Raw genomic sequence first — 21,909 nt, 5'->3', positions numbered from 1 at the left:
GTGCCCTCCACCTCTTCCCCAGAAGAAATAGTGGCGCATATGATGAGGGACGCCCCTGACCTGAACAACCCAGTCGTCTTCTCTGACGAGGACATCCCTCCGTTCAGAGCCAATCATAACCTGGCCCTGTATATCACCGTACAATGCCTCAAGAAAAACGTACCCATGGTCCTCGTGGATGACGGATCCGCGGTGAAAGTCATTCCTCTCAAGACTGCTCACAGACTGGGTATTAAGGAAGCTGATTTGGTCTCGACAAACCAAGGAGTACGCGCCTACGACGACACTCGTCGCAAGGTCGCTGGGCTTATCACTTTGACCGTCGCAACCGGACCATTGAAAAGACAAACCAGTTTTCAGGTGGTCGACATCGACGCCTCTTTCAATATGCTCCTGGGACGTCCCTGGATTCACGCCGTCAAGGGGTTACCTCAACTCTCCACCAGAAAATCAGGGTCCCCTTCAATGGAAAAACAATCACAATTCCTGCTTCCCCGATCAAAGCTGTCATGAGAAAGGGAATAGCCTTCCAAGCCATTGAGGAGGATGATAATGAAATGTGGGGTTTTCAAGCCGTGAACGCCATAACTGAGGAATTAACGCCCTCTAATTGTAACCCGTTCGCCAACCTCACGGTCAACCGTATCATGATGCGTCAGGGTTACTTCCCGGGTTTGCCGCTCAATCCACTGAAAGATACTTTGCCTCCCTTGAAACAGGCTAAGGTCCCTAACATCCCCTTTGGACTGGGATATGAACCTACTAATGAAGATATCCAGGAGATGAACCTCCTAGTTCGAAAACGCAAGAAGCACGGGGTTATCCTCCGTCCCTACCATCTGACTCTCAATGGATACTTTGTCCCCGAAGGAGAGTCCGAGCTCTACCATAGCTTTCCGGAGCCAATCTATGACTCTGCGGCCAGGGCTAGGTACCGGGGAGTGAAAGTCTTCCAGGACTGCTACTTTATCCCCGACAACATCGAAGCTGCATCAACTGAGTCTAAGCCGTCACCATGCCTCGACGGACAAGCTGTCGCACTCCTCTTTGGGGAAGAAAACATCAAGCGCCTCGACTATAAGGACATCATCAACATCGCCCTGAAGGACAATCAATTCGACCCAACCGCTTTGATCTCCGACACTTATCCGGAGAAAGCTACCCAAGGCTGGAGGAAGACCGTCAAGTGGACCGATCGCCAGGGCCGCATTCTCAAGATCACAACTGGGAAAGGCTCTATGTTCAAGGAGGGAGGTGAAGAAGAATCTGAGTCGGAATCTGAGTCGGAGTTAGAGTCTGTCGTAGCTCCTAACACTCCTAATGTCCCAGTCAAGGTCCCCTTCCCGCTGTTTTATCACAAGGTCGTGGCTGATTCAGAGGCTGAGTCTACTAGGGTCACCCCCACTCCCATGAAAGGTGACAACCTGGAGCCTGTTCCAGGGGCCGCCTCCTCTGTTGTGTCGCCTCTGACTGACCACAAGATGTCTGTCCTTTCCGAGCTTTTCGCTCGTGTCAACTTAATGAACGCTAAGTTTGCATATGACTCGTCTCATTTTAACTGCAATGCAATTCTGAATGACTATGAGGAATTTGACTTGAGTGACTACCCACCTCACCTAGCCAAAGGACTTGACAAACGGGAAACCAGAACCCCCATCATTGAGGAGACCGAACCTATTAACGTAGGAACCGATAACACACCTCAAGAACTTAGGATAGGGACAACCCTGGACCCCTCGGAAAGACAACAGTTCATTGACCTCCTCCACGTGTTCGCCTGGTCTTACAGAGATATGCCTGGGATTGACAGAGAAATTGCAGAGCATCGGATACCCATTAAACCCGAAGCTAAACCTGTGAAGCAGAAGCTACGCCGGATGCGTCCTGAATGGGCCCTAAAAATCAAGGAAGAAGTGGATAAACAGTTCAAGGCTGATTTCATCAAAGTGTCTGAATACTCTGATTGGGTGGCCAACATTGTGCCCGTACCAAAGAAAGACGGAATAATTTGGGTTTGCGTCGACTTCAGGGATCTGAACAAGGCGAGTCTAAAAGACGACTTCCCTTTGCTACATGTTGACATTCTGGTGGACAATACCGCCGAGCATGCTCTCCTATCCTTCATGGACGGGTATGCTGGGTACAACCAGATTAAAATGGTTGAGGAAGATATGCACAAGACAGCATTCACTACATAGTGGGGTACATATTGCTACACAGTCATGCCCTTCGGCCTCATCAACGCCGGAGCAACCTATCAAAGAACCGCTACTGATTCCCGTCGTTGTGTGCACCAAAAATAATATTTATAATCCAAACTACTACTATAGCTAGTGGCAGTCAGGGTCGAACCACATGGAGGCGATGCAATCAATAGTTGTTCTATTTAAGTCCAAAGGTAACAGTGTGTGGGGGTTTGATTTGATTTGGTCTATAGTTAAAGGCAATAAAAAGACAGTAAACTAACTAAACAGATGTAATCAAGAATTAAAAGGGTGCTAAGATGGTCGGTTCACTATAGTTTCGGCGGCAATATACTAGGTAGGTCTAAAACAAACACGTGAGACGGGAAAATAAGAAGTCCTCTCGGCCCATTCTCACAGGTAACATCTTTCGATCTCGCTACAGGTCCCTAATATCACTAATACTAACTTTCGTCCTGAAAAGTGACTAAAAAGGCTGAATTAACTCATCTTTCGATCTCATTAATCTAGTCGTCTTAATTAGGCAGGCTACTTCCCTTCCCTATCTTTCGATCTTTATTGGGTCGGTCAATTCCTAGGCATTCAACTAGTCGCGTGCACTCGATTCGTCAAACATGACAATTAAATTAATTAAAACGAAGCATATCTCACGTGGCTGGTCGATCGACCAGGGAACCAAGTCGATCGACCGGCGTGCGATTTCAGGTCATCCTAATTTTAATGCCGCCTAACCTACAGACTCCATACATCCTAGCACGAATAATTTAGCTACTCATGATATTGATAAAAACAACAACAAGATTAACGAATAAAACTACTGGATTCATGCTTAAAATAATTAAATAAACAAATGACAATAAACGATAATCGGCTTTTGGGATTACTACTCTAGCAATTCTATACTACAAACGAAATAAAGCGATCAAACTGAAATAAGAGCAGGAGAATACCGAACGGAATTGCAGAGAATAAAGATCCAAAAACCGAATGCCAAAGTAACTTTTATTGAAGGAAATAATTATAAACTAAAGAACCCTAATAAGTTTTGTGATCTAGAACTGATAAAAACTGAATGCCCAAAGCTTAATGTTAGGTTACGTTATATAGAAATATCACGTAACTTATTCTCAAAACCTAAAACACAATGGGCTTTTTATTTCTCGTTCTATTAATTCACGCAGACTAGCAGCTTGGTCGATCGACCATGAAAGGCAGTCGATCGACTGCTCTTCGCTAAACAAGTAGCCATCTTTGGAACTCGTGGGTTGGTCGATCGACTAAGGGCGTGATCGATCGATCAAGTAGCTGATACTTGACTTCTAAATTCTCGTGGATTTGTCTTCCGGGCCTCGAAATGCGCACCAAGCTAGTTCCTTGAGTAAATACTTCACGTCAAATGCAATGCAAGGTACTCGGGGACGGATTCGGCTCGAATTCTACTCATTTCCGCATAAATCTGCAATATTACATAAAAATAAGAAAGTAGACGAAATAGGGCAAATAGTAGCATAAAACTACACAATTGAGCTCTGAAATGCGTGTAAAATGAGGTGTAAAACATCATATAAATGACACGCATCAAACTTCCCCAAACCAAACCCTTGCTTGTCCCCAAGCAAGAACTAGACTCGATCCTAAAAACCTAATTGGAACGAGTTCAATCTCAGAGCGAAATGCAAACTGTAAAGCCTAAACCAATTTAATGCAACAACCAACAATCAACTCGTAATATGAATCATGCAAACGAATTATGAAACCGTTAAAAACCCTCGAGTCATGTCAACTGCAGAGACTTATCAAATCGGACTCTCACGGGTCGCTCATATCACTCAAATAAGCACAAGGTGAATAATGTAAAGATAGAAAGAATTCATTTTGTAGTGACGCTCACCTAACTACGACCTATAAGAACATGCCTGCAATCTAATATGAAAATAATCTCTACAACCGTACATATGCATTCCAACCAATCAAATGACCATGACACATGCCGAGGTAAATATGGATATGTGAGGTATGGGTAAGAAGAGGCTAAGATAAATTTGGATAAAAACAGAGTTAAAAGCCAAGCTAGTAACTACGGGAACCAAATTATAACAACGTCCAACTTCTTGCTCAAGATTTCAATCGAAACGGTGCTAATAGTAAGCACAAATCTCACAATCTCCATAAAAATCAATTAACTCCCCATAAGATATAAATGCAACCTGGGAGCAAAAATCGCCATTTAAAAAGGACTTTGAATTATGCGAATTGATTTTTTTTTCTTTCTTTCTCGGGCTTCAGTCGATCGACCAATGAGGCTAGTCGATCGACCGCCCTCTACAGTACACATGCGTTATTCTTTTTTCTCTTTTTTCGAATCATTTTTCTTCTCTTTTTTTTTTTCTTTTTCAATTCTATTTCTTTTATCTCCTTCATTCCTTTTTCATCTTCCCGATCATCATCTCAAAATGAGCGAATGCCACCAAAAACGTAGTAACAATCCCAAGAACATAAACTACTAGCTTGACAAGGCCATGCTAAGTGTAGGATGTAGTAACGGGACAAAAAGGCTATTTTTGGCAGTGTGGGGCTTATGGGCAAAATGAATAAAGGGGTGACCTCTTCCACATGTGTCAACAAACCACAAACCGAATGCATACAGGTATTAAGCAGATCAAGTTCATATTTATGCAAATTGATGTAGCATGTCTTATAAGGAGTAACTACTCACATTCCTAGATAAACCGGTCACAGATGACACCAGTTATAGGCTCTAATCCTCGGAAAATGATGTAGCTTGCCAAAAATCAAAGTCAAGTCTCAAGTTCAGCATAAAATTTAACGAAAACTCGTAGATTATGCATATATGATTCTACTAATAACATGTCAATTAAGCACGGCTTAGGCATATACAAGTGCAAATGCAATGTCATCATTGAAATACTACCGTTCCGACTCAACCTATATGCTAAAATAAACGTGCATTTTTTTGAAATTTTTCAATTTTTTTGGATTTTCTGTATATATAAGGGAAAATAAACAACAATGCAAGACAAAATGTAGACGTGAATGCAAGCAAATGCAACGCAAAACCCTTCCCCAAACCAAATCGCACAATGTCCCCATTGTGCAAAATCATGTAGTGAATTCAAAGGAAAACGGGAATTTGCGTAAATAACTAAATAAGACATGAAGTAAGAACTCGGAAACTCACAAGACTTTAAGCGCAGCAAAAGGAAACCTCCCCAAACCAGCATGAGCTAGGAGGTTTCAGTAGCCAGCAGTGCTACCAATAAGTACCTGAAAAGATAAACAATACCACGCGTAAAACGAGAAAAAAAATTGGGACGGTAATTATGTGTAAAAATGAGAACACGGAAGAAAATAGAAATTAAGCGGAGAATAAAGTGGAGAAAAGACTCCCTCAATTCCGCAAATCGACCAAACATAGCAGGGGGATGATCGAAAACAGGCACAGCAGCGAAAGCGGTCGATCGACCATAGCAGGCAGTCGATCGACCGGAGTGAACAGGAACAGAAACTCCTGGAAGTCGCGACGCAGTCGATCGACCGCTTAGGCCAGTCGATCGACTGAGAAAACCTGCTGTAAGTTCTGATTTCTTCGAATTAGCTCAATAAATTGAGCCAACATGGTCTATAAACCTGCAAATACACACAATAACGCGCCCAAAACTGCGCAAAACCCAAAGTAACAGTCTAAAGTATATAAAATCCTAAGCAACTTATTAAAATGCGAAGTCTCGCGCACACGAAAAACGAAAGATAGACTTAAAAAGCAATAAAATGAATGGTTTATAAAGCATTTGATCAACTAGTAGTTGATCAAGAACGGCCACGGAATAGCCCACTTGCTCGGCTTCTGGCTACAAGAAGTAGCCTCTACGGTGCTCATCTCCTCAGCTGCACTCTTCCCAACTCCAACATCCGCGGAACTCAACGGATCGACGGCTTCAGCATCTCCCCAATCAATGACCTCGTCCGGCTCATCAAAGTCCAAGTCGGACTCTCTCACTTTGACTGGCTCATCTTCAAGCTCCTCATCAGTGCCATAGCTAATACATCCTAAACCGCCTCTTGAAACGATTGGCTCCGTCACAGCTGGAGCAACATGCGGCTCTTCCTTCCCCAAACCAGCTGCTACAATATCCAAAACAGAAGAATCGTCCTCCACTTTGCTCCCAATTTGGGGCGGAGGTGTTATAACAGGAATAGGTGTAGAGACAGGCATATCAGGAAGCACAAAATAAGATTTCTTTTCCGAAACCGTATTACAAGTTATTGGCCACATGGGGTCTTTCTTCTTAGCTGTCTGGGCAAAGACAATGGAGTGTTTCCCTACTTTGAAGGTCAAAGTCCCTGAACCGACATCTATACCTGCACCAGCAGTGTGCATAAATGGTCTACCCAATATGATAGGAATGTGGGCATCCTCGGGCATATCTAGTACAACAAAGTCATCAGGGAAAAAGAACTTTCCTATTTTTACTGGAATGTCCTCTAGGACTCCTATAGGCTGGACCGCAGATCGATCAGCCATTTGTACTGTCATGTCGGTGACTGCAAACCTAGTCAACTTCAGATTCGTAGCAAGACTCAAAGGCATAACGCTAATGCTAGCTCCTAGGTCACGCAAGGCCTTCTCAATAGTAAAGGTGCCAATACTACATGGGACTGAGAAGCTACCTGGGTCTTCTAGCTTATGGGGTGCAGTGTGAGTCAAATAAGAGCATGACTCCTCAGTTAGTGCGACAGTATGCACAGTTTCAAGTGACTTCTTTTTAGATAAAAGTTGCTTCATAAATTTCATGTAAGCAGGCACTTGATTAACTAACTCAAGAAAAGGAACTTGTACGTTTAAGCTACGAATAACATTTTCAAATTTATTAAACGATACATGTTCCTTTGTCGGCACCAATCTCTCTGGATAAGGGGCTGTAAGAAGTAACTTAGCCTTCTCCTCTAAATCTCTCATGCCGGCGTCAGTGGACTTAGGCTGAAAATCCACTACTTTCTCCTTGTTGAAGCTTGAACCCTCTTCAGACCGTCTCAAAAATGAACCATTAATCGTCGTCGGGTCATATTTCGGAACTGGGACTGACCCATCAGCATTCGGGTCTTACCCCAATATTTTCGGAGTAGTCGTACCCCGAAACAAGTGGTCCCTCAAGTTATTTGGCATTGGAGGACGAAAAGACTCACCATCAGCAGCGTTTCCAGTCGATCGACCGGGTAGTGCAGTCGATCGACTGGCTTCTACAGGACCAGAGGCTACTGTTTCTCGCAGACTGGTCGATCGACTGGGTATATCAGTCGATCGAGTGATATACCTGGTAATCGCCTTTTTCAGCGATATCCTCAACCATAGCGGGCCCATTAAGGGTAGATCCACTCCTCAAGGTAATTGCATTTAAGGTCTCCTTTTGATCAGTTTGAGTCGATAGATGTCCCGGAGCTCGAGTTGTATTCTTGCTAGCCAATTGGGCAATTTGGCTCTCCAACATCTTCATCCCGGCCTCTCTATCTTGAGACTCTTTCAGCAACAAATTCTTCAGCTCAGTAAGATCGGAATTTTGGGACTGCTGTTGCTGCTGTGGGACATACGGAGGCTTTTGGTACTTTTGTTGCTTATGAGGGGGCACATAGCTCTGCTGCAGCTGCTGCCGAGGAGGTGGAGTTGGATTTAGGACATTTTGGCTACTCCACCTCAAGTTTGGATGGACATTCAGCTCATAGTAAGTGTTTGTCTGCCTATAATGTTGAAAGGTAGCACAAGACTCAAAGGGACTAGGACAATTGTCTGAAACATGTCCCTCAGTTCCACATCTTTTATAGACGAAAGGACCGTCTGAAACAGCATTCACATGATAGATCCCTCCTTTCGAAGCTCCTCCCAACTCGTACTTATCAAACCTCGCCGTGAGAGCCTCTAATGCAGCTACAGAAGGGGATTCAGCACTTCTCCTTTGATTTCCCCTGGAATTTCCATACTCAGCTTTGTGGGTGGCCAAATCATCAATAATTTTCCACCCCTTAGTCTCTCCCACATTCTCCCGGAATCTGCCACTAGCTGCCACATCCAGGATCGCCCTCTGATCGTCATAGAGCCCATTATAAAACTGATTGCATAGGCTTCATTTTTCGAACCCATGGTGCGGAATAGTTCGCACCAACTTCTTGAAACGGACCCACGCCTCATGAAAGTTCTCATCAGGACCCTGTTTAAAGCTCGTGATCTGAGCTCTAATGGCATTCGTCTTCGAGGCAGAGAAATACTTCTCGTAGAATGCTAGGGCCAAAGAATTCCAGTCAGTGATCCCATTAGCAGCTCGATCCAGGTCTCTATACCACTCCCTTGCAGCATCACGAAGAGAGAATATAAACATAGTTTCCTTCACCTGGTCCTGGGTCACACCGGTTGGTGGGGGTATGGAGCAGCAATAATCAATTAATGTCTCCATGTGCTTGGCTGCATCTTCATTTGCAGCTCCCCCGAATTGGTTTCTCTCAACCAAGTTAATATAAGAAGGCTTCGGCTCGAATTTCTTGTCCTCCCCTGGTAATGCGAATCCCTTATAAAGATTCGCAGCTGTCGGCTCTGAGTGACTGGCTATACTTGCTTCTTCAGCCATGACTGGAAAATCTGGAGATGTGACGGTCTCAACTGAAGAAGTGGAAACAGGAGATGAAGGTGGATCCTCCTCGAACAACTCGTTCTCGTAAAAACTAGAATGAGAACCAGGCTCTTCCTCTGACTGTTGTTCTTGAAACAATCTCCTCTTCACGCGCAAAGTTCTCTCAATCTCAGGATCGAATGGTAGTAATTCACCGCCCTGTGACCTGCGCATAAGAAGAAACTACAAGAAGAATATGAGAAAAGTTTAAGGAACAGATGTCCCTTAAACTAAGTGAAAGACTAAAATAAAAACAACTAAAAATTTTAAACAATTGCCTCCCCGGTAACAGCGCCAAAATTTGATGCCCGTCGTTGTGTGCACCAAAAATAATATTTATAATCCAAACTACTACTATAGCTAGTGGCAGTCAGGGTCGAACCACAGGGAGGCGATGCAATCAATAGCTTTCTATTTAAGTCCAAAGGTAACAGTGTGTGGGGGTTTGATTTGATTTGGTCTATAGTTAAAGGCAATAAAAAGATAGTAAACTAACTAAACAGATGGAATCAAGAATTAAAAGGGTGCTAAGATGGTCGGTTCACTATAGTTTCGGCGGCAGTATACTAGGTAGGTCTAAAACAAACACGTGAGACGGGAAAATAAGAAGTCCTCTCGGTCCATTCTCACAGGTAGCATCTTTCGATCTCGCTACAGGTCCCTAATATCACTAATACTAACTTTCGTCCTGAAAAGTGACTAAAAAGGCTGAATTAACTCATCTTTCGATCTCATTAATCTAGTCGTCTTAATTAGGCAGGCTATTTCCCTTCCCTATCTTTCGATCTTTATTGGGTCGGTCAATTCCTAGGCATTCAACTAGTCGCGTGCACTCGATTCGTCAAACATGGCAATTAAATTAATTAAAACGAAGCATATCTCACGTGGCTGGTTGATCGACCAGGGAACCCAGTCGATCGACCGGCGTGCGATTTCAGGTCATCCTAATTTTAATGCCGCCTAACCTACAGATTCTCTACATCCTAGCACGAATAATTTAGCTACTCATGATATTGATAAAAACAACAACAAGATTAACGAATAAAACTACTGGATTCATGCTTGAAATAATTAAATAAACAAATGACAATAAACGATAATCGGCTTTTGGGATTACTACTCTAGCAATTCTATACTACAAACGAAATAAAGCGATCAAACTGAAATAAGAGCAGGAGAATACCGAACGGAATTGCAGAGAATAAAGATCCAAAAACCGAATGCCAAAGTAACTTTTATTGAAGGAAATAATTATAAACTAAAGAACCCTAATAAGTTTTGTGATCTAGAACTGATAAAAACTGAATGCCCAAAGCTTAATGTCAGGTTACGTTATATAGAAATATCACGTAACTTATTCTCAAAACCTAAAACACAATGGGCTTTCTATTCCTCGTTCTATTAATTCACGCAGACTAGCAGCTTGGTCGATCGACCATGAAAGGCAGTCGATCGACTGCTCTTCGCTAAACAGTAGCTACTGGAACTCGTGGGTTGGTCGATCGACTAAGGGCAGCGGTCGATCGACTGAAGTAGCTGATACTTGACTTCTAAATTCTCGTGGATTTGTCTTCCGGGCCTCGAAATGCACACCTAGCTAGTTCCTTGAGTAAATACTTCACGTCAAATGCAATGCAAGGTACTCGGGGACGGATTCGGCTCGAATTCTACTCATTTCCGCATAAATCTGCAATATTACATAAAAATACGAAAGTAGACGAAATGGGGCAAATAGTAGCATAAAACTACACAATTGAGCTCTGAAATGCGTGTAAAATGAGGTGTAAAACATCATATAAATGACACGCATCAAACTTCCCCAAACCAAACCCTTGCTTGTCCCCAAGCAAGAACTAGACTCGATCCTAAAAACCTAATTGGAACGAGTTCAATCTCAGAGCGAAATGCAAACTGTAAAGCCTAAACCAATTTAATGCAACAACCAACAATCAACTCGTAATATGAATCATGCAAACGAATTATGAAACCGTTAAAAACCTACTGAGCTGTCAACTGCAGAGACTTATCAAATCGGACTCTCACGGGTCGCTCATATCACTCAAATAAGCACAAGGTGAATAATGTAAAGATAGAAAGAATTCATTTTGTAGTGACGCTCACCTAACTACGACCTATAAGAACATGCCTGCAATCTAATATGAAAATAATCTCTACAACCGTACATATGCATTCCAACCAATCAAATGACCATGACACATGCCGAGGTAAATATGGATATGTGAGGTATGGGTAAGAAGAGGCTAAGATAAATTTGGATAAAAACAGAGTTAAAAGCCAAGCTAGTAACTACGGGAACCAAATTATAACAACGTCCAACTTCTTGCTCAAGATTTCAATCGAAACGGTGCTAATAGTAAGCACAAATCTCACAATCTCCATAAAAATCAATTAACTCCCCATAAGATATAAATGCAACCTGGGAGCAAAAATCGCCATTTAAAAAGGACTTTGAATTATGCGAATTGATTTTTTTTTCTTTCTTTCTCGGGCTTCAGTCGATCGACCAATGAGGCTAGTCGATCGACCGCCCTCTACAGTACACATGCGTTATTCTTTTTTCTCTTTTTTCGAATCATTTTTCTTCTCTTTTTTTTTTTCTTTTTCAATTCTATTTCTTTTATCTCCTTCATTCCTTTTTCATCTTCCCGATCATCATCTCAAAATGAGCGAATGCCACCAAAAACGTAGTAACAATCCCAAGAACATAAACTACTAGCTTGACAAGGCCATGCTAAGTGTAGGATGTAGTAACGGGACAAAAAGGCTATTTTTGGCAGTGTGGGGCTTATGGGCAAAATGAATAAAGGGGTGACCTCTTCCACATGTGTCAACAAACCACAAACCGAATGCATACAGGTATTAAGCAGATCAAGTTCATATTTATGCAAATTGATGTAGCATGTCTTATAAGGAGTAACTACTCACATTCCTAGATAAACCGGTCTGAGATGACACCAGTTATAGGCTCTAATCCTCGGAAAATGATGTAGCTTGCCAAAAATCAAAGTCAAGTCTCAAGTTCAAGATAAAATTTAACGAAAACTCGTAGATTATGCATATATGATTCTACTAATAACATGTCAATTAAGCACGGCTTAGGCATATACAAGTGCAAATGCAATGTCATCATTGAAATACTACCGTTCCGACTCAACCTATATGCTAAAATAAACGTGCATTTTTTTGAAATTTTTCAATTTTTTTGGATTTTCTGTATATATAAGGGAAAATAAACAACAATGCAAGACAAAATGTAGACGTGAATGCAAGCAAATGCAACGCAAAACCCTTCCCCAAACCAAATCGCACAATGTCCCCATTGTGCAAAATCATGTAGTGAATTCAAAGGAAAACGGGAATTTGCGTAAATAACTAAATAAGACATGAAGTAAGAACTCGGAAACTCACAAGACTTTAAGCGCAGCAAAAGGAAACCTCCCCAAACTAGCATGAGCTAGGAGGTTTCAGTAGCCAGCAGTGCTACCAATAAGTACCTGAAAAGACAAACAATACCACACGTAAAATGAGAAAAAAAATTGGGACGGTAATTATGTGTAAAAATGAGAACACGGAAGAAAACAGAAATTAAGCGGAGAATAAAGTGGAGAAAAGAGTCCCTCAATTCCGCAAATCGACCAAACACAGCAGGGGGATGATCGAAAACAGGCACATCAGCGAAAGCGGTCGATCGACCATAGCAGGCAGTCGATCGACTGGAGTGAACAGGAACAGAAACTCCTGGAAGTCGCGACGCAGTCGATCGACCGCTTAGGCCAGTCGATCGACTGAGAACCTGCTGTAAGTTCTGATTTCTTCGAATTAGCTCAATAAATTGAGCCAACATGGTCTATAAACCTGCAAATACACACAATAACGCGCCCAAAACTGCGCAAAACCCAAAGTAACAGTCTAAAGTATATAAAATCCTAAGTAACTTATTAAAATGCGAAGTCTCGCGCACACGAAAAACGAAAGATAGACTTAAAAAGCAATAAAATGAATGGTTTATAAAGCATTTGATCAACTAGTAGTTGATCAAGAACGGCCACGGAATAGCCCACTTGCTCGGCTTCTGGCTACAAGAAGTAGCCTCTACGGCGCTCATCTCCTCAGCTGCACTCTTCCCAACTCCAACATCCGCGGAACTCAACGGATCGACGGCTTCAACATCTCCCCAATCAATGACCTCGTCCGGCTCATCAAAGTCCAAGTCGGACTCTCTCACTTTGACTGGCTCATCTTCAAGATCCTCATCAGTGCCATAGCTAAGACATCCTAAACCGCCTCTTGAAACGATTGGCTCCGTCACAGCTGGAGCAACATGCGGCTCTCCCTTCCCCAAACCAGCTCCTGCAATATCCAAAACAGAAGAATCGTCCTCCACTTTGCTCCCAATTTGGGGCGGAGGTGTTATAACAGGAATAGGTGTAGAGACAGGCATATCAGGAAGCACAAAATAATATTTCTTTTCAGAAACCACTCTCCTACATGATATGATGCATAAGGAGGTAGAGGTATATGTCGATGACATGATTGTCAAATCAAAAGAACGGGACGGCCACATCAGTGCTCTCCGAAAATTCTTCGCTCGTCTGCGGAAATATAACATGAGACTAAGTCCTCAGAAGTGTGCATTCGGGGTCACCTCCGGAAAACTCTTGGGACATGTCGTCAGCAAAAGAGGCATTGAGATTGATCCAACCAGAATTAAAGCCCTTCAACAAATGCCTCGGCCTAGGAACGAGAAGGAGATTCGGGGATTTCTCGGCCAGGTCCAATACATCAGCCACTTTATTGCCAAGCTCACTATGATTTGAGAACCAATATTCAAAAAGCTTCGCGCCTCCGATCACACCGATTGGGACGAAGACTGTCAGAAGGTCTTCGACAGGATAAAGGAAATCCTATCCAAACCTCCTGTCCTCATGCCACCTCAACCGGGGATTCCTCTATCCCTGTACCTGACTGTTACCAACATAGCCATGGGAGCAATGTTAGCACAAACAGTCGTCAACGAAGAACGGGCCATCTACTACATCAGCAAGAAGTTCATTGAATACGAGACGAGGTATACCCAATTGGAGAAGACATGCCTTGCCCTAGTATGGTCAACAAAAAAGCTGCGGCATTACATGCTCAGCTACACGGTCCACATCTACTCCGAGATGGACCCGGTTAAATACATCTTCGAAAAACCCGTACTAAACGGAAGGCTGTCTAGGTGGACACTCATGCTGTCCGAATTTGATCTCAAGTTTGTACCCCTTAAGGTTATCAAGGGAAGGGCAGTTGCCGATTTCCTAGCAGAGAATCCCATCAACGAAGACCCAACGACCGACACATGGTCACTTCCTGACGAAGACATTCTTTGTGCCGATTCTGACGCATGGGACCTATACTTCGATGGTGCATCTAATCTGAAAGGTTTCGGGGTTGAAATCCTTCTAATATCACCAGAGGGAGAATACGTTCCGATCTCGGTTAAGTTGGACTTTGCCATCACCAACAATGCCGCTGAATATGAAGCATACCTCATCGGCCTACAAGCAGCCATCACACTTGGCATCAAGAGACTGAGGGTCCACGACGACTCCTCGCTCATCATCAACCAGGTGTCCGGATCATGGAAAATCCGATCTGACAGCTTAGCTCCCTACCGAGCAAAGATCAATCAAGAGGCCGAGTTCTTCGACCAAGTCGACTACTTCCACTTGCTGCGAGAGGAAAATCAATTTGCTGATGCCCTGGCAAAACTTGTCGCGCTCGTCAACATACCTGACGATATGACGTCAATGCCCCTATGTGTCGAGAGAAGGAGCGAACCAACTCACATTTGTGCCATTATCGACGACGAGGAAAGCCATGATGAACCTTGGTACCAAGCCATCCTCAATTACAAAACCAAAAACGAATTCCCTCCCAACGCTGATCAAAGGGGACAAAGAGCCATCCGTTTACTTGCATCACAATTCGTGATAAACCAAGACCAATTATACAAAAGAACACCCCAAGGAATTCTCCTCCTTTGCATTGACCATCACAAAGCCAAAAAAGTCATGGAAGAGGTCCACGACGGAGAATGTGGCCCTCACATGAGCGCATTGATGCTTACACGAAAAATCATGCGGCTAGGTTACTATTGGACCACCATGGAAGCCGATTGCCGTAACTACGTCAAACATTGCCACAATTGCCAAATCTTCGCCAACATACAACACATACCACCATCCCTTTTATACACCATGACATCACCCTGGCCTTTCTCAACCTGGGGCATCGACATCATCAGGAAAGTCAACCCGGTAGGCACCAAGGGGCATTGCTTCGTCCTCTCGCCATCGACTACTTCACCAAATGGGTAGAAGCACAGTCATATGCAGTCTTGACCGCCAAACAAGTGGCCAAGTTCATTCAAAACAACATCATCTGCCGATATGGGGTACCCCACGAAATCATCAGCGATCAAGGCTCTCACTTCCGGGTGGAAACTCAAGCTTTGCTGGACAAATACAAGATTAAGCGACATCGATCATCCCCCTACCGTCCCCAAACTAACGGAGCGGTGGAGGCAGCGAACAAATCTCTTGTCACCATTATCAAGAAAATACAAGACAACTACCGCGATTGGCCGAGCAAACTCCAATTCGCACTCTGGGGATACCGAACCTCCATCCGAACAACGACAGGCGCCACACCCTTCTACCTAGCATACGACATGGAGGCGGTTAAACCGGTAGAGTTATAGGTCCCTTCTCTACGCATCCTACTGGAGAGTCAAGTCCCTGAGGCGGAATGGACACGTCGAAGGTACGAGCAACTCACTCTTCTAGACGAGCGGCGACTCAACGCCTTGCACAACGTCCAGCTATACCAACGACGTATACAACGGGCATTCAACAAGAAGGTTAAACCCAGGAATATCCAGGAGGGCGACTTGGTCCTCAAATCAGTTCGAGCACCATTACCCGTCGATCCGAGGGGAAAATTCAAACCCAACTGGGCCGGGCCATACCTGGTCAAGAAAATACTTTCGGGGGGCGCAGTGAGACTGAGTGACCTAGATGGGGAGGACTTTACAAACCCGACCAACCTAGACCAACTCAAGAAATACTACCCTTGAACCATAGCAACCAACGACCTAACCTACTTTTACAACTAGAAACCACCTTCGACCCTTTTCAAGTCAAGTTCCTCAACGTGTTCTGATTTGAAATTGCATGTTTTATCGAGTCTAAGCTGCGGCACCTTGCCCATTTCAAATGTCCTTTGATCTGTCAAAGGCAACATCCGTTTGCACTAAAACAAAACACCCTGAACTACGAGCATGGTTTGATTTCACCTCTTCAGGTGGATACGTAGGCAGTCCCTCTTATGCCTGAGGGATACAACTACAAAACCCAATCAAATTTACAAAATAGTTTGAACTATGAGCATGGTTTGATTTCACCTCTTCAGGTGAATACGTAGGCAGTCCTTTCTTACACAAGAAGGATACAACCATTCCCACAATCAAAAAAAAAAAAAAAAAAAACGTTCCCTTAATCAAAAAAACATTACCCACAATAAAAAAACATCCCCATAAAAAAAAAGAGGAAGGGAAACCATTCCCTTTCCCACAAAAATAAAAAATAAGCCTTTCTCCCTTCCTACAAAAATACCACTTTCCCAAGTGCAAATGTTTAGGACGATTCAAATCGAATTGCCTTTACAAAATGGATGGAAGAAACAAGCGTTTACGACTTTCGACACGGGCAATCCTCTTATTTAATTAATAATGGGAGGGATTACAATTTCAACAATAAATAAAGCTCGACGAGTCTAGAACTTATCGAAGCTAAGGTGTCGACTAAAACACCTCACATAATAAAACTAGCACAAAACACACAATAACTAGCTAGTACAACATAATAAAAACTCACAACACTACTACAACATAATAATAAAGTGGGTAATGGAGGTCTTCACTCTTCCATTCTACCCTTGCCTTTTCCCTCGGGGTATATCTTCCCCTTACTCTTCTTGTTGGCCCGCCTAGCATGGATTTCCTCCTCGGAACGGATCTTCAACGGATCTAAGACGGCAACGGCCTCCGGTCTAGCACAAGACCCCATGTTCGACCCAAAAAGACCAATGCACGGCCCACCATATTCTTGGGGCCGGAACTCCTCCTCTTCGGTGGCCTCATCACATCGGGGCTAACTCCGTCAACATACTCTTCAAAGAAGGCACGGTTGGCCTTGCCAACTTCTTGATACTTCAAGTCGACAACCTCGTCCTTACGGAATCTGGATCTCTCTTCCAAGAACGGAGCTCGTGACCACTTGACATAAGCGGGAGTCACCCATGTCGTGGCAACGGGGTTTGGTACCTCCCAAAGTGGCCGAGTGGCCCACCACCTTTCGAAGACCTCCACAAGCTCAGAGTTCCGGAAAACATTCTCTTGGACAAGAGTATCTTGAGCGGGCACCTTTTGTTGACGCCCCATTTGCCTCATGAGCCTTTCGGGATATATGAAGGAAGCAACCTTCAAACCCACCACCATCAAAGAACGAGGACTAGCACCTGAAGCGGGCAACCCCGTGAAGGACCTCAAGTGCCACCATGGCACCACCCAACGGATGTGAGGACCACCCTTTTTCCTCATGGTAGAAGCAAAACTATCCGGGTACAACTTCTTCCTCATGGTAAGATGACGGAAGGAATAAGAAGAAGAATCAACCGGAGGCTCCACATACCTTAGCCTCTCCAATAGCCACACTTGGAGGATCCTTGGGGATCCGAAAGAGGGAGCTTCTCCACAAGAGCCTTCCTTGTCCAAAGCTTGGATGATCTCTCCAAGCACCAACCATGATGGATCTCTACCATGCTCCATTTGCTCAATCACATGAATAAGGGTCATGCTACCATAGCATTTTGGCCCCTCCATCTTTAAAACATCGACAAAGAGGCACACATGGACAAGACAAAAGGCAAGAGCCCTTCTCCTAGCCACCTCCGAAACATTGACATCTAATCGGTTTGAAAAGATGTTGATAAGAGCCAACATATCCACGCCTTGTGGAGCAAGAAGAAAGTTGATTTGGCTTGTTGACAAGCCCAACATGTAACGGAATTTCTCCTTGTAGCACAACCGAGTCGGAGGAAGCACCAGAACACAACCCGACCACCCACCAATGGCTCCAACTTCTTCGGCAAGAGGGCAAATTTCACCTTTCGGGAAAACGAAAACATCATGTTTCGAATCCCAAAACCGAGAACATGCTTCAAGAAATGAAGGTTCCACCTTGACTTGACGAAGCACCAACAATTGGCCAACTCCCATGCAAACGAGTTGATTCTTTTCGGGAGGCGACAAATCCCGGCACCATTGTCGCAATGCGTTCTCAAAAGCATCCATGAAATATTTTTGTGGAAGAAGAAGAGGTTTTGTAGAGATGATTTTGTGTTTCGGATGATGAAACAATGAAGCGCAAACATCACTATTTATACAAAAATGATCAGCGCGTTTTTCAGAAAAAGGGGAGAGCCAACTTCCATCACCAGGCTGCTCGCGCCTCTTTAATCTTTCCCCAGGATTCCCGCTGTTGTCTTGTCTCTTTCAACTTGTGTTTTCTCCTGACACCTCAAACCTCCCGCCAGGAAGCTCGCGCCTCTTCGGGATGATTCAGGACACTTTGTGTTTCCTCACACTCACGTTCCTTGTTTTCGCGTTTTACGAAATCCGACACGGTTTACATGACGCAGCTTTAAACATACGGATTTTTCTTTCTTTTTTAAAGGGGGAAAGGGCTAGTCGCCCCGATCCGTGACGGATCGTTTCCATGTCAATCAAAATTCCGAAATTTTTTTCGCTTTTTCGCAATTTTCCCAGCAAAAATCAAAATCGAGAATTGATAATACGACATCAGTTTTCCTCAAAATTTTAAGCACTCACAAATCCGAGTCTTGACATCAAAAATCAAATACACTCGTAAAAATCTTTTCTAAAATTCATCCGTGACGGTTTGAGTTTGAAATTTTTCAAGTCGCAAATCAACTTCAATAATTTCGATGCAATTTAATTCACGACGCGAGTTAATTGCTCAAATTTTCAAATCAATTTCTTTTGAATTCCGAACGTGACGATTCGTCGCGGAATTTTCAAAATTCATTTCATTTTTCAAATTTTAACTTCAAGTCATCTTGGTTAAATTTTGTTCAAATGCTTCTACGTGTTTGCGTTTATGTGTATGTGCTATCTGTTGCCTGTTTTCTACACTAACGATACAGGAACTGGTGCAAAAATAAAGGAGAATCAACAGCCAACAGCGCTCCTCCGAAACACAACACAAAAAAGCCAAAAATTCACAAAATGAACCACAATCCAAAAACACACATATACAAACCGCCTCACGCAAAATACATCGACACGCGTTTGATACGGACAACTGACCGTACAAACAGGGTCCAGTACAGACATCTATCATACAGACACTGTCCTAAAACAACTATCTATCATACATACACTGGCCTAAAACAATTATCTATCATACAGACAGTGGCCTAAGACAACGAACTGGGGGCTATCCGCCACCTACCGAACTAAGCACTCTCTATCCTCTCAAACAGAAAAGAAAGGGAGCAACACAAGAGACAGAGGAGCAGCAACAGAAGCAGATGTGGTTACCTTGACGGTAATACCTCGTTCCTGCTCCACGACGAAAAGAAAAATAATGCCTTGCAGATTTTGGACGACACGACAACCGAGGACTGTAACTTAGCATACTACCCCGATGTTGAACCCCACTCAGATGAATTCAACTGCGATCGAGAGCAACAACAAGGGATAACACACTCGTACTGAACCCCACTCATCGGACATCCGGACCTCCGTAGGCAATGACCAACGATCGGTACCCGATCATTGGCCGGGCAAAGGCCGCCAGGCAGAAACACAACCAAGCCTGTAACAAAAAACAGTCGTCTCTCCCCCTCCAGGACCGTCTTCCTCCTCCAAAACCTCAACAACGGACCCCATAGGTCCCAAATGATACCCTGCGATCAAAAGAATAAACAAGAACGTCAACCGAAATTTCGGCATTACGACGGCATGAAATGGACAAATCCAAAAAAAAAAAACAAAAAAACACAACCTGCAAAACAAAACAAGGGCAATCCCGCCCAAAATCCAACCAAACAAAAATATTCACAAAAAAAACAACAAAAACAAAAAACGCACGGAAAACGACTCGCCCATCTTTTCAAGCAAAAGACGAGTCAAAACCACAAAAAATCGGCGTTTTAAGACCCCTACAAGGTCCGCCAACAAACCAAAATACATTCCCGACACAATGGGGTATTTTCCTACGGCTCAAAAAGGCAATTCATATGCTAATTTGAGCCCAAACCGGTCAAAAATTCAAAAACGACCGCAAAAAGGCAAACGTGATTTTATCACGCCTCAAAGCGACCTAAACTACCAATAAGGTCCATTTCAAGGCAAACTGACTCAATTCAAGGCCAAACCGGCGCTTATTTTGTCAGACATAAGACCGTCACAAAAGGCAAAAATCCAATTTTGCCCACAACACCCAACAAAGGTCCAAAAATGGCAAACACGGGTTCTCCCAACTACAATGCAACCTAGATCCACTATCCAAGCAAATAAGCTTGGCATTGCGAAATGAGACAGTGTCTCACCTCACTCACGTTTTTCGAGCATAGGGAGCGGGAACGAGGACCAAAATGCAAACTAAAAGCACCCCTATACTCCTAAATAGGTTTCTAACCTAATGCAAGCCTCAATTTCACTCGAAATGGGCTCAATCAAAATGCCCAATTCGATTTTCTAGGGTAAAATTCCGCCCTAATTCAATCAAGCTAAAAGATCAACAAACTTGAATGGATTCAAGAGGAAATACATACTTTGAGATGACATTGTTGTTAACGGCACGAATGGAAGTGAGCTAGAAGGTCCAACAATGGCGATCTTAGCTTGTTTTATCGAAATGTAAAGAAGACGAAGATGAATGGGATGCAGCCTGAACTCGCGTCTTTTACAGAAAAAAAGGGAAGCCCCTTTGATTCGCAAGAAGGATCGCGCCTCAATCAGGCGCCCCCTTTTGCTTTTTCACCGAAATTTGGGCTTTGGCCCAATTTCACGTATTAAACTGAATTTTCTTTGACGATATTAAAGGTCGTCATTTTCTCAAAGACAAAAACAAATAGTGAAAATTTAAATTCGGTATTTTCGAAAATTTCAAACAAACGGCGATCAGAACCGCCAATTTCAAAAATAACGGTGAAATCAAAATTCACTATTTTCCTTCAAAAATTTCAAAAATAATAGTTAAAATTCACAATTCGCTATTTCTTCAAATTTTCAAACGACGGCAATTAAAACCGTCATTTCCAAAATAATGGTTGGAAATTAAATTCCACTATTTTCACTACCAAATGTCAACGGCGGCACATAAACCGTCACTTCAATCAATAGTGAAAATTCCAAATTCACTATTTCCATCAAATGTCAACGACGGCACATAAACCGTTACTTCAATTAATAGTGAAGATTCCAAATTCACTATTTCCATCAAATGTCAACGGCGGCACATAAACCGTCACTTCAATCAATAGTGAAAATTCCAAATTCACTATTTCCATCAAATGTCAACGACGACACATAAACCGTCACTTCAATTAATAGTGACGATTCCAAATTCACTATTTCCATCAAATGTCAACGGCGGCACATAAACCGTCACTTCAATTAATAGTGAAGATTCCAAATTCACTATTTCCATCAAATGTCAACGGCGGCACATGAACCGTCACTTCAAACGTAATAGCAAAATTTAAAATTTGCTATTTCCTTCAAAATTCAAATTCAACGGCGATCGAAACCGCCACTTCAAATTCAAAGAAGAGCGACGAATGGTGAAGATTCCAAATTCACTATTCCTTCCAATACCATCAGGGGGATTCCTCGCGGAACCCGCTCATTCCAAAACAGGGATAGTGAAATTTGA

The 21,909-nt window shown here is 43.2% G+C and overlaps 1 non-coding gene across 1 annotated transcript; it reads left to right on the top strand.

Annotated features, from left to right (window-relative positions):
• The first annotated feature begins 8,351 nt into the window (after positions 1-8,351).
• Positions 8,352-8,458, top strand: LOC141622211 (small nucleolar RNA R71). The gene has a single exon (XR_012532899.1). It is a non-coding gene; the product is annotated as a small nucleolar RNA R71 (small nucleolar RNA).
• The last annotated feature ends 13,451 nt before the right edge of the window (positions 8,459-21,909 follow it).

The sequence above is a fragment of the Silene latifolia genome, chromosome 1, assembly GCF_048544455.1.
Source record: "Silene latifolia isolate original U9 population chromosome 1, ASM4854445v1, whole genome shotgun sequence".
Lineage (NCBI taxonomy): Eukaryota > Viridiplantae > Streptophyta > Magnoliopsida > Caryophyllales > Caryophyllaceae > Silene > Silene latifolia.
This window is presented reverse-complemented; position numbering and strand designations above follow the sequence as displayed.